A 13,345-nucleotide genomic window follows, 5' to 3' on the forward strand; every position below is an offset into this window, starting at 1 on the left:
GATTCACAGCTCCTGGCCCTGCCTCTTCGCTGGTCGCTACTTGGTCCACACACTCCCTGCTCCATGAGCTTTATCTTATCTCTTCTTAACGCTGTGTATGGATCCTGCCTCCACTACATCACTCCAAATTGTTCCACTTCCTGACAACTCTCTGACAGAAGAAATATTTCCTAACATCCCTGTGACTCATCTGAGTCTTCAGCCTCGGTTGTGACCTCGTTGCTGTGTCCCATCTCTGAAATATTCTGTCCCTATCCACTTTGTCAGTTCCTCTCAGTATTTTATATGCTATGTCCCCCCCTGTTCCTCCTGTCCTCCACTGTCGTCATGTCGATTTCCCTTCACCTCTCTTCGTAGGACATACCCCTTAGCTCCAGGACCAGTCTTGTTTCAAACCTTTGCACTTTCTCTAATTTCTTGACGTGCTTGACCAGGTGTGGGTTCCATACTGGTGCTGCATACTCCAGTCTGGGCCTGATGTACACGGTGTACAGTGTCTTTAACGATTCCTTACGGGCCTGATGTACACAGTGTGCGTGCGTGCATCTGTGCGTGCAAGCATGACTTTATTTTTTATACTGTTGTTTAAGAACATAAGAATGGAGGAACACTGCAGCAGGCCTTCTGGCCCATACAAGGCAGGTTCTTATCAAAACCATCCAGTCCCACTGACTTATTTGTATATCCTTTTCCCAAAGCCACCCGAGAATTTGCTTCACTCGTTTCATACACTGCTATTTATATCATCACACGTTTCATACACTAATACTTATATCACGTTTCGTACATTTGTTTATATCGTGAGAAATCCAGACACCGAACGCAGACATCCATCTGTTGAATCAAGACATCCAGACATAACCCAGACATACATTTATTGAATCGACATCCATATATCGAATCCAAGCATCCATCTATTGAATTGACGTCCGTATATCGAAACCAAGCATCCAGTTATCAAACCATGGCAACTAAATATTGAATCCAGAAATCCAGTTATCATATATATATATATATATATATATATATATATATATATATATATATATATATATATATATATATATATATATATATATATATATATATATATACTCAGTTATATATTTCAAAACATCATTCCTACTCTCAAAATATATCATTCCTTTGAGCAAAGGTTTTTTTTATCTGAATTTGTTATCTTGTGTATGGGTTACTTCCGGGCAAGTATGACTGGCTGCTTGTGAGGATTTGCTGTTTTAAGTACAGTTCGAGACCGGTAATGATCACATGTAACCACCATATTGTACCTCGTTATCGCCGCTAGTTACGCCCCCCCCCCCCGAGGCGGACAAATGGCGTAGCATTAGCCAGATCAACACTAGCATGGAGCTTCAATTTATTAAAAATAAAGGTTGCGGTGATTATTTGCCATCATCAGTATATAAAATATTACATTAATGTAAATCCTCCGGGTTTAGCGCTTCCCCTTGATTATAATAATAATAATGCATTAATGTAAATAAAAAGCAAAGAATGGATTTCTTACAAACTTTTTATTTTTGTTGAAAGTAATTATATGAAGGCAAATAAAGATTAGATGTGAAATTGGAAGAAACGTGAGCGTTGTGAGACATTTGGTAGTGAATGTGTCAGCAGATAGATTTGAGTAAGAGAATGTGAATCATAGAATAAAGAAGGAAAGAAAAAAAGAAAGGTTAAAGGTGGGTTTAGTTAAGGCGTCTGTGAAATGAAAATGTGGAGGTAAAAAAAAAAAATGGTGTGGGGGGAATACATCAAAATATAGTGATATTAACAACTGTTTCATGTGTGAGGTCATGGATTTCAAATTTAAGAGCGAGGAAATGCTGGAGGCAGTGACCAAGTTTGGAAAACCTGATCCTCGAGTATTTTCCTTGCATGGTTATGAGACTGTCGACTCCCTTCCACAGTATTTCCTCTAAACTAGTGGGACCGCCACAGTATTTTACTGGGTTGACTGATGTTGTGCAAGTAGTAAAAGATGAAAGTTAAGACACTTGTGCAACATCTGGTTATCTTTATTGTAGATGTTGCACAAGTGTCTTAACTTTCATCTTGTCGGTATTATATACCTGTCTTGCACAAGCAGTAAAAGATCCATGATATCTCGCCTCCAATGCAGGCGAAATATCTCTGATATCTCGCCTGCATTGGAGAACTGAAGGGCCTTGAAAAGTACCGTCAGTTGAGTTTGATACTTTGTGTAGAAGGATCTCGTATCCGCTCAGTCATTTTTCTGGACGAAGTTGTCTTTTTGTTGTACTCTTAAAACGTTTCGTCCTTTGATATTAATATTTCAAGTTTATCTACGTCTTTTAACCTGTTAATAATACTTGATTATCTACGTCTTTTAATGTTAACATTCCTAATTTATCTAAGCCTCTTAACCTGTTTATCTACGTCATTTAACCTGTTTGACTCTCTCATGGAGGCAACTTTAATGCTGATTTCGGCATCGTCCATAAAATATGATAAATTGGTTTGTTTTTTATCCATGTGACGAAAATGGAAAGATCAGAGTTGCAGGTTGTACTCCATTTATTTCTTTGGATATTTTGTAAGTTAGGATGTTACTTTTTTTTCCCCCAAACGTCTTCGCAGAATTTTTGCATGCACCTATATTTCAATTTGCATAAAATCCTTTTTTTTTTTTTTTGAGACACAGGATTTTACTTATCAAAAGCAATGTTGTCTTGGACGTTGAAACTAGTTTGTTTCTATATATCTGCTAAGCTTCTTAAAACCTTAGAAACTTGTATAATGTGTAACTTGTCTGCATCGTGTGTTCCGCCACTATGTTGTCTTCAAGCGTAGCTGTGTGCAGCTGTTATTTTTCAGGGGTATCCTGAATCTAAACTCTTCAGTAGTACACTGGGCACCTGTGCTGTGCCAGTATGCATTTTTGGGGGGAGATATTGAATTGAAGAAGTCAGAGCCTGACATCGAGTGTACAATGGTAATACAGTGGTAGAGTATATTGACACTATATAAATAGATTTGAAAGGTATGCAATACCGACAAGTTGAAAAGTAAGACACATGTGTAACTGTTGGGTACCTTTATTGTTGACTGAAAATTTTCACCTACACAGTAGACTTCTTCAGTCAAATATAGAGGCAGCAGGCGTGGAAGCAAAGTAAACATCATGTACTCAGTCTATCAGCCAACTGTTGCATATGTGTGTCTCACTATATAAATATGACACTCGATGCAGGTTAAGGCATTTTATTGTGAAGACGTTTAGTCCACCCACTAGCGATTTATCAATCTACGGTGGACGAAACGTCTTCACAGTGAACTGCATTTTGTCTTACATAATACATTAACATTGTAGAAGGCTGAGTCAGTGAAAAACCTTGTCAGGATCCTGGTACCTCCATTGCGTCCACCGGATTTATAAACGTTGATTCTTCCTGTCAGGATTTTTTGCTTATTTCTTCATCTCTGGTGTGCGTGTGTTTCTCCTGGGTGTACGGGGCCACCACATGAAGAGCTGTTGCATTTACATTCTGCATATATGACGATATATTATTTTTTCCTCTTATTTTTTGACTTCGTTGCTTTCATGCATTTTCCGTCCGATAAAACTCAGTTCAGTTTATTTTGAATGCCTTTCGCTGGTGGTATTGGGGGGTGAGATAGTGGGTGAGACCGCGCGCGGGGCGAGGAGTCTTTGTGGGTGCTGGAGGCAACGGAGGTGGCGATAATACGTTAATGTTTCGTAATGTTTTCCTGTCAAGCGCTGCAGCTCCGAATTACAGGGACGGTGTCGTAGTGTATACGTTTAATTCTAAAATTGCAGGTGATTGGGACACTAACGACCAGGCTTCAGATGTACTCTTGCGTGTATTGCTCTCCTGCCTTTTCAACACTAGGAATGGCTGGTTATGAGGCTTTGTTGGCGTTCTTCCGTTCTCAGAATTCCAAGGATGCCTACTTGACTACACTTTTACTTGTGGAATCCATTCTAACCGGAACCTCACAGAAGACCACTGCAGGAAGTCTACTGGTCATTGCTACACCAAATACGCATCAATTTCCTGTTCAAATATGTAGATATCTTATGTATTTTACTGTGTATTGTAGAGACTACGAATGAGACCGTTGTGCATCATTCGGTATTATTATTATTATTATAATCAAGGGGAAGCGCTAAACCCGGAGGATTATACAGCGCCTGGGGGGGGATGTGGAAGGCATTCAGGCTTAATTCGGGGAACTGGAGCACAGATCCAATTCCCTAAATCAAGAGCCCCTCACCAACATCAAGGAACCTTCCTTGAGGGGTCGTCATTCGGTAATCTTTACTGAGGAAATGTTTCGTCAGACACTGGCTGGCGAAACGTTCCCTAATTTTTCAATTTGTCGGTTGTGTACGAATGGTATATAATACCGACAAGATGAGATTAAGACACATGTGCAACATCTGGGTATCTTTATTGTAGACGTTTCGCCATCCAGTGGCTTTATCAATACAAATTCTAGGACATAACTTGAAGACAGTAGAACTATGTACAGAAGATGAGGTAATCAGTCCCTCAACCTAGGAGTAGGTGCGAAGAGCACCATAGTCTTGGAGATACTATCTCTTGGAGATAGTATCTCCAAGACTATGGTGCTCTTCGCACCTACTCCAAGGTTGAGGGACTGATTACCTCATCTTCTGTACATAGTTCTACTTTCTTCAAGTTATGTCCTAGAATTTGTATTGATAAAGCCACTGGATGGCGAAACGTCTACAATATAGATACCCAGATGTTGCACCTGTGTCATAATTTCATCTTGTCGGTATTATATACCATTCTTGCACAACAGTCCTAATCATGAAGCCAGTCGTGGCGAAACGTTTCCATTAATAAATGTCCTGAACCGTACACAAATTTTTCCTAAGCTTATCATGGAGACCAATAGACAAGTTGAACTACTACCAACGAACTTGACAAACTGTAGACAATTTCCAGACCTGCTGGAAGTATTCAGTGTTGACAACTTCAATACCTGCTCGAGTCTCCAGACTTGCTGGAAGTATTAAGTTGTTGCAGGAAGGGTATGTGTGTGTTTTTGTTGTTTAACAAGACACAAGGCGTAGTACCTTAAATATTAATAATAATAATTTCGTTGCAGGTATGAGAGGAAGAGGCTGTGCTGGCTGTAAAGGAAGTTGTAAGTACTCATGAAGTTTCTCATATCTCACTTTCACCATGTCTCTCACTTTCACATGTTTCTCACCGTCATCTCTCTCCTTCATTACGTCTCACCGTCATCTCTCTCACGATATCTCTGATCATCTCCCACCTCGCTAGTATCTTTCGTTCTTTCTCATCCAGTTCTTCCTTCAGGGGTGTAGCTTTGATGCAAACCTAAGAATAACATTCCGACATCTTAATAAGGAATCGTTCAGGACCCTGTACACCGTGTACGTTAGGCCCGTGTTGGAGTATGCGGCATCAGTTTGGAACCCACACCTAGCCAAGCACGTAAGGAAACTAGAGAAAGTGCAACAGTTTACAACAAGACTGGTCCCAGAGCTAAAGAAAATGTCCTGCGAGAGGAGGTTATGAGAAATCGACCTGACGACAATGGAGCACAGGAGAGATAGGGGAGATATGATAACGACATATAAAATACTGAGAGGAATTGACAAGGTGGATAGAGACAGGATGTTCCAGAGATGGACACAGCAACTAGGGGTCACAGTTGGAAGTTGAAGACTCAGATGAATCACAGGGATACTAGGAAGTATTTCTTCAGTCACAGAGTTGTCAGGAAGTGGAATAGTATGGTAATTGATGTAGTGGAGGCAGAATCCATACATACTTTTAAGAAGAGGTATGATAAACCTCGGAACAGGAAGAGTGACCTAGTAGCGGCCAGTGAAGAGGCGGGGCCAGGAGTTGACTCGACCCTTGCAACCAAAACTAGGTGAGTACACACACACACACACACACACACACACACACACACACACACACACACACACACACACACACACACACACACACACACCAACCACCGGGGGGAGTTGAATGATAGCTTTAGGCCTTTCGTATTGTAGCAGTACGAAAGTAGATGAATGGTTCACACAACCGACACGTTGATAAATTAGACACATGTACAACTCTTGGGTATCTTTATTAAGGAAACGTTTCGCCACACAGTGGCTTCATCAGTCCATACACAGGAGAAACTTGAAGAACAGGAGGAGAATGAGGTAATCAGTCCCTCAATCTTGAGTCGATGTGGTCAGTCCATCAATCTTGAATAGATGGACTGACAACATCGACTTAAGGTTGAGGGACTGATTACCTCATTCTCCTCCCGTTCTTCAAGTTTCTCCTGTGTATGGACTGATGAAGCCACTGTGTGGCGAAACGTTTCCGAAATAAAGATACCCAACAGTTGCACATGTGTCTAATTTATCAACGTGCCGGTTGTGTGAACCATTCATCTACATTAGCAGCGGTGACTATGTGATGGCAGGGTTTATTGTTTTGAGGAGGAGTTTCGCTAATACTTCAGACATGATGTAGCTGCCTAAATTTCATTTTGCTTGATTGTGTTAGAAACAGTGATTAATGATGATTCAAGGCAATTAAGTTCTCTGATCACGAGAGGGCGTCGTTGAATGTCATGAGGTGACTGGTGGAATTCCGGTGTTGTACGCAGGCGTTCTTCAAGTTTATCATTCCTACATGCGTTAATATGTTCATTGAGACGTGTCTGGAGGTTTCTTGCTGTTTCACCTACATACTTTCTGTCGCAGCCTCCACAAGGTATAGTGTAAACTCCTGCAGTGACTGGAATAATACAGATGCATAATTTTTATGCCAGAATATCTTTATGGGTATTGCTATGTGGGTGGGCAAGCCGCTGGCACCAACAGCCTAGTTGACCCGTCAGTCAGCAGGGTTGCCTACATCAGCTCTCTCTCTCTCTCTCTCTCTCTCATATATATATATATATATATATATATATATATATATATATATATATATATATATATATATATATATATATATATATATATATATGCCACACTGAAATTCGAAAATATATTGTTTAAATTACCTTCAAAAAATATATTTCTAGCTTCCTCACATATGCAGAATGCAACTCCAAATTTCCATTTGTATTTTTGTATATATTTTTTAAGGTTATTCTGTATATTAATATTCTTTTGTTCTCTGTGTCCATTGTATATTTTTTTTCTTCTCTGTGTCCATTGTATATTCTGTTTTTTGTTCTCCGTGTCCGGTATATATGTATTTTTATCATCTGTGCATTTCTCTCACTTTATCCTCTAATCTTTCTTTTCTCTCTCAATCTACTCTTCTTTATCTACCTTCATCCAGTAAATTTTCTTTCTCTTTTTCTAATCTTGTTTCTCTGCCACACTTTCTTCTCTGCCGCTTTACCTCTTTTCATTTTCTCTCTCCGTCTGTTTCTTTCTTCCATCCTTTCCTCATCATCCTTCCCTCATCATCCTTCCCTCATCATCCTTCCCTCATCATCCTTCCCTCATCATCCTTCCCTCATCATCCTTCCCTCATCATCCTTCCCTCACCATCCTTCCCTCACCATCCTTCCCTTATCATCCTTCCCTCACCATCCTTCCCTCATCATCCTTCCCTCCCATGATCCTCTCCTCTCACCACTCTTCCCTCCCTCCATCCCTCCTCCCTCCCTCCCTTCCTCCTCTCCCTCCCTCCCTCCTTCCCTCCCTCAGTCCCTCCCTCCCTCAATCCCTCCCTCCCTCCCTCCCTCAATCCCTCCATCCATTCCTCCGTCCCTCAATCCCTCCATCCATTCCTCCATCCCTCCGTCCCTCAATCCCTCCATCCATTCCTCCATCCCTCCATCCCTCCCTCCATTCCTCCATCCCTCCCTCCATTCCTCCATCCCTCCCTCCATTCCTCCATCCCTCCCTCCATCCCTCCATCCCTCCCTCCATTCCTCCATCCCTCCCTCCTCACAGCCACATTTGTGACGTGAAATAATTTCAACGTCAGCCTAAATATTCCCTTTGTGAAGAGAATTCAATCATTAATTTATTCCATCTGGGCGGCACTGGCACCCTTCCTGGGTTCCCCCTGAGTGACAAGTCCCCTTGAGTGCCAGGTCCTTCCTGAGTGCCAGGTCCACCCTGAGTTCCAGGCTCTCGTCCCTGAGTGCCAGGTCCATCCCCCTGAGTGTCAGGTCCATCCCCCTGAGTGTCAGGTTCCCCCTGAGTGTCAGGTCCCCCTGAGTGCCAGATCCCCCTTACACCTAAAATCCTAGATGACAAAGCAGTCTTTAATCTAGATAGAAGTAAATAGTTGTCATTAGATAAGCCGGGGTAACTTAACGTCCTCTGCTCTGTCTATCCCATGTAAGTGGTTCAGTGGGTTGTATGGTCGTGGTAGGTGGTTTAGTGGGTTGTATGTTCGTAGTAGGTGGTTCAATTGGTTGTATGGTTGTAGTAGGTGGGTCTGGATTGTATGGTCGTAGTAGGTGGTTCAGTGGGTACGGTCGTAGAAGTTAGTTCAGTGGGTTGTATAGTCGTGGTAGGTGGTTCAGTGTGTTGTATGGTCGTGGTAGGTGGTTCAGTGTGTTGTATGGTCGTGGTAGGCGGTTCAGTGTGTTGTATGGTCGTGGTAGGTGGTTCAGTGTGTTGTATGGTCGTGGTAGGCGGTTCAGTGTGTCGTGTGTTCGTGGTAGCACCGTGGTGCAGTGTGTCGTGTGTTCGTGGTAGCACCGTGGTGCAGTGTGTCGTGTGTTCGTGGTAGCACCGTGGTGCAGTGTGTCGTGTGTTCGTGGTAGCACCGTGGTGCAGTGTGTCGTGTGTATGCACTGGGTCTCTCGTGTCATGTGTCGTGTGTTCGTGGTAGCACCGTGGTGCAGTGTGCCGTGTGTTCGTGGTAGCACCGTGGTGCAGTGTGTCGTGTGTTCGTGGTAGCACCGTGGTGCAGTGTGCCGTGTGTTCGTGGTAGCACCGTGGTGCAGTGTGTCGTGTGTTCGTGGTAGCACCGTGGTGCAGTGTGTCGTGTGTTCGTGGTAGCACCGTGGTGCAGTGTGTCGTGTGTTCGTGGTAGCACCGTGGTGCAGTGTGTCGTGTGTATGCACTGGGTCTCTCGTGTCATGAGAAAGTTTGCGTGTACCATTTGAAGACCGGGTATCGTTTGCATACACTATAACATTCCCTTTGATCCAGCATTGATCTTCTTTTTCCCACGTACTCGGTAACTTACGTTCTGAACGCCGTGAAGGACGTTTAAAAGCCGTTTCTTGCCCAGGTGAATGCATCTCAAAATAGCAGAGGAACGCAGCAAGAGAATCTCCACTATGAGGCACTCAGAAATCTGCCCATGACTTAGAGGACGAGGAAGAAAATGACCTGCAAAATGGATATCGTGATTGTGTTGGGTTCGGGGGTGTGGTGTGGGGGTGGCGGTGTTGTGTACGGACGTGGGTGTTATGTTGGGGGGTGGACTTGGGGGGGGGGGGGGGAGGTATGTTTGCACCTCAGTAGACATGTATGAGACATCATGATATTGACAGCTGAGTAATGGCTTGGCTCAGCCAGGCCATAATCTCTCAGTCAATTCCTCTTTGAAGCAGTTTTACAGACAGGCAGGCAAACAGACAGTAAAGCAGGAAGGAAGGAAGGAAGGCAGGCAGGCAGAAAGGCAGGCAGGCAGACACAGGCAGGCAGGCAGACAGACAGGAAGCAGGCAGGCAGGCACACTGTTGGCACTCCTCCCAAGGTTGTTACCGATGTCATGCATGCTGTTGACACTATATTAGTGTTGGTTCAGCTGATACTTCATACTGTTGGCCCTACTGACAGGGTTGTTAGTGATAACACACCATGGCCTCCGTATTGGTGTTGGCTTAGCAGTGTTCGCACTACATACTGTTTGAAGTGATGCACTGTTGGCACGCTCTTTACCTGCCACTGCTGGTAGGCTACTTCCCACTCTTGGTACATTTATGTAACCGTTGACATGCTGACACTGCTGGTACACTGTTGGCAGGCTACTTCCCACTGCTTGTACGCTGTTGGCAGGCTACTTCCAACTGCTGGTACACTGTTGGTAGGCTACTTCCCACTGCTGGTACACTGTTGGTAGGCTACTTCCCACTGCTGGTACGCTGTTGGCAGGCTACTTCCAACTGCTGGTACACTGTTGGTAGGCTACTTCCAACTGCTGGTACACTGTTGGTAGGCTACTTCCCACTGCTGGTACACTGTTGGCAGGCTACTTCCCACTGCTGGTACACTGTTGGCAGGCTACTTCCCACTGCTGGTACACTGTTGGCAGGCTACTTCCCACTGCTGGTACACTGTTGGCAGGCTACTTCCCACTGCTGGTACACTGTTGGCAGGCTACTTCCCACTGCTGGTACACTGTTTGCAGGCTACTTCCAACTGCTGGTACACTGTTGGCAGGCTACTTCCCACTGCTGGTACACTGTTGGCAGGCTACTTCCCACTGCTGGTACACAGTTGGCAGGCTACTTCCAACTGCTGGTACACTGTTGGCAGGCTACTTCCCACTGCTGGTACACTGTTGGCAGGCTACTTCCCACTGCTGGTACACAGTTGGCAGGCTACTTCCAACTGCTGGTACACTGTTGGCAGGCTACTTCCCACTGCTGGTACACTGTTGGCAGGCTACTTCCCACTGCTGGTACACTGTTGTGTCACCGTTGACATACTGACACTGCTAGGACACTGTTGACCCTGCAGTAAAATTTAGAGTAATATTGATCCTGCTCTCTGTTGACTCGCCTGGCTCTCAGATATTGATGGTAATGGAGAATAAAATGCCGAGCTTCCCTCTCATCATGGTACCATGAAGGTGTAATGTTTACCTATCACGATAATGAGTCACTTGCCGAGTGCTCTTCTGTGTCCGTCACTTGACCGCTGTATGCTGAATGTGCTCAAGGTTGTCTCACTCGTCTTCAACTCACTAAACTAGGATTTAACTATATCCTTTATCTAAAATTATCCAACTTTAATCCATTGTTCCGAGTTTTTTTTTTATTATTATTCTGAGCACCCTGTTTGTACCTTTGTTTAAATCCCGTCTTTCACTTGTATACTGCAGTTTTCTCTTTATACCAGAGGTCGCATGTAGTGCAACGTATGAACTACAGCCCGGCTTGTCAGGAAATAATTTGAATGACTTCTAACTCAGAGCCGCATTAAGGGTTAGGGTCACACATTATTGGTTAGGGGTCACACAACAGTGGTTAGGGTCACAGACGTCGCACCCGGCAGACCAGGTATTGACACCCGTTATGTGGTGGACAGTTTTTTTGTTATTTACTTGTTTAAGACAGGTAACTGACAGGTGACTATAATTATTTAGATCTCCAGGAGTGAGGAAAAGGAAGTTGAGGGGAGAAAGAAGACCGTAAAAAACGAGCATTCGAAAAGGCAAATAAAGAAAAGGGAACACAATAAACAGATGACATAAACACAGGAGACAGGGAAATTATTAAAGCCCAAGGGAAAAAAAACAGTGGTCCTGGGAAGAAAAGACGGGAGTCCCCCGAGAGAGAGAGAGAGAGGTCCCGGGGAGAAAGGTCCCCGGGAGATAAAAAGAATCTCAGAGAGATGGGAACTACAAGGTAACCACAGGGGGTGAAGGTGAGCTCAGGTGTGTACCTGCCACCCCACCTTTGCACCTACCACCCCACCATTGCACCTGCCACCCTACCATTACACCTGTCATCCTACAACTTCGTTAGCAATAAGCTTATTAATGATGCCATCCCCACTCCAACACCCTGTACCCCCGCACCCATCTAACTCGCCTCCCATGCCACAATACATCATCAACATTTTCCGTGTGAGTCTGTGTTGAGAGTTATGGCGCCACTTTAGCACGGGATAAAAGGCCAATATAATATCCCTGGCTGTAAATTTGTAAACACCGGCGTTCGAGTGGGTTTACGATAGTGCAGGTGAGTGCGTAGGTGTCATGCTCCTTATATAGACTGGTGGGTCAGGGACTCGGACCGGGTTGTGCAGTGTGACGTTTGGGGTGAGGCTGCTGGTCTCTTATCTCTCACTCTCTCCTCCTTTTGCTTTCAAGCCCTTGATAATCAGTGGTATCTTGTTTTCTGTTTCAAGCCCTTGATAATCAAAGGTATCTTGTTTTCTGTTTCAAGCCCTTGATAATCAAAGGTATCTTGTTTTCTGTTTCAAGCCCTTGATAATCAAAGGTATCTTGTTTTCTGTTTCAAGCCCTTGATAATCAAAGGTATCTCATTTTCTGTTTCAAGCCCTTGATAATCAAAGGTATCTTGTTTTGTTTCAAGCCCTTGATAATCAAAGGTATCTTGTTTTCTGTTTTAAGCCCTTGATAATCAAAGGTATCTTGTTTTCTGTTTCAAGCCCTTGATAATCAAAGGTATCTTGTTTTCTGTTTCAAGCCCTTGATAATCAAAGGTATCTTGTTTTCTGTTTTAAGCCCTTGATAATCAAAGGTACCTTTTTCTATATTTAAGCCGTTGATAATCAAGCGTATCTTTCCTGTTTTAAGTCCTTGATAATTAAAGGTATCTTTTTTATTTAAAGCTCTTGATAATCAATGGTATCTTTCTGTATATTTAAGCCCTTGATAATTAAAGGTATCTTTTTTTTTTATTTGTAAGGCTTTCAGAATCAAATTGATTTGTATAAACAAATGTCTTATCCTATACAAGGATATATTTATGGCGATTTCGTCTGTATTTTTTCTATTTACTGTTATACAATGCGTGAGTATGATGTATGGAGCATTTTTGGTATATTAGTGTTAAAATGGCTTGTTTCTTGATTACACTAATGTGTCTTCGCTGTATATCACCAGCCTTTATCTAGACATACATCTAGCCAGTGACATGGCTGATGCACAGCTTTCATAAGAAACCTGGATAGGATTTGTAGGATCAGCCAGGTGGTGATAGCAATGCAGGCCCACGAGCAGCAGCAGCCTGGTTGATAAGGCTGCCAGCAGGGAAGCTGGGCCCGTCCCTCAAGCCGCCTCCCAGACGCTCTTAGCACCTGCGTCCTGAGTAACTCTTCGGCAATCATTTTCTGGTCAAGCCTTGGATAATGTGGAGAGAGAGAGAGAGAGAGAGAGAGAGAGAAAGCAAGCAAGCAAGCAAGCAAGCAGAGCAGATCAAAAAATTATTAGACGTTTCGCTTAAGGAAAGCAAAACGTTGTCATAGTCAAGACTCTTTCTCTCTTGCATTTCTCGGCAATCTTCATTAGAATCACTTTATACCTGTGACTAGTTTCGTGAGTTTTCTACCCTCTCAGCAAGGTCTGGGTCCAGTCTTTGCTGT

This window comes from Cherax quadricarinatus, chromosome 36, assembly GCF_038502225.1.
Source record: "Cherax quadricarinatus isolate ZL_2023a chromosome 36, ASM3850222v1, whole genome shotgun sequence".
NCBI classification, from domain to species: Eukaryota; Metazoa; Arthropoda; class Malacostraca; order Decapoda; family Parastacidae; genus Cherax; species Cherax quadricarinatus.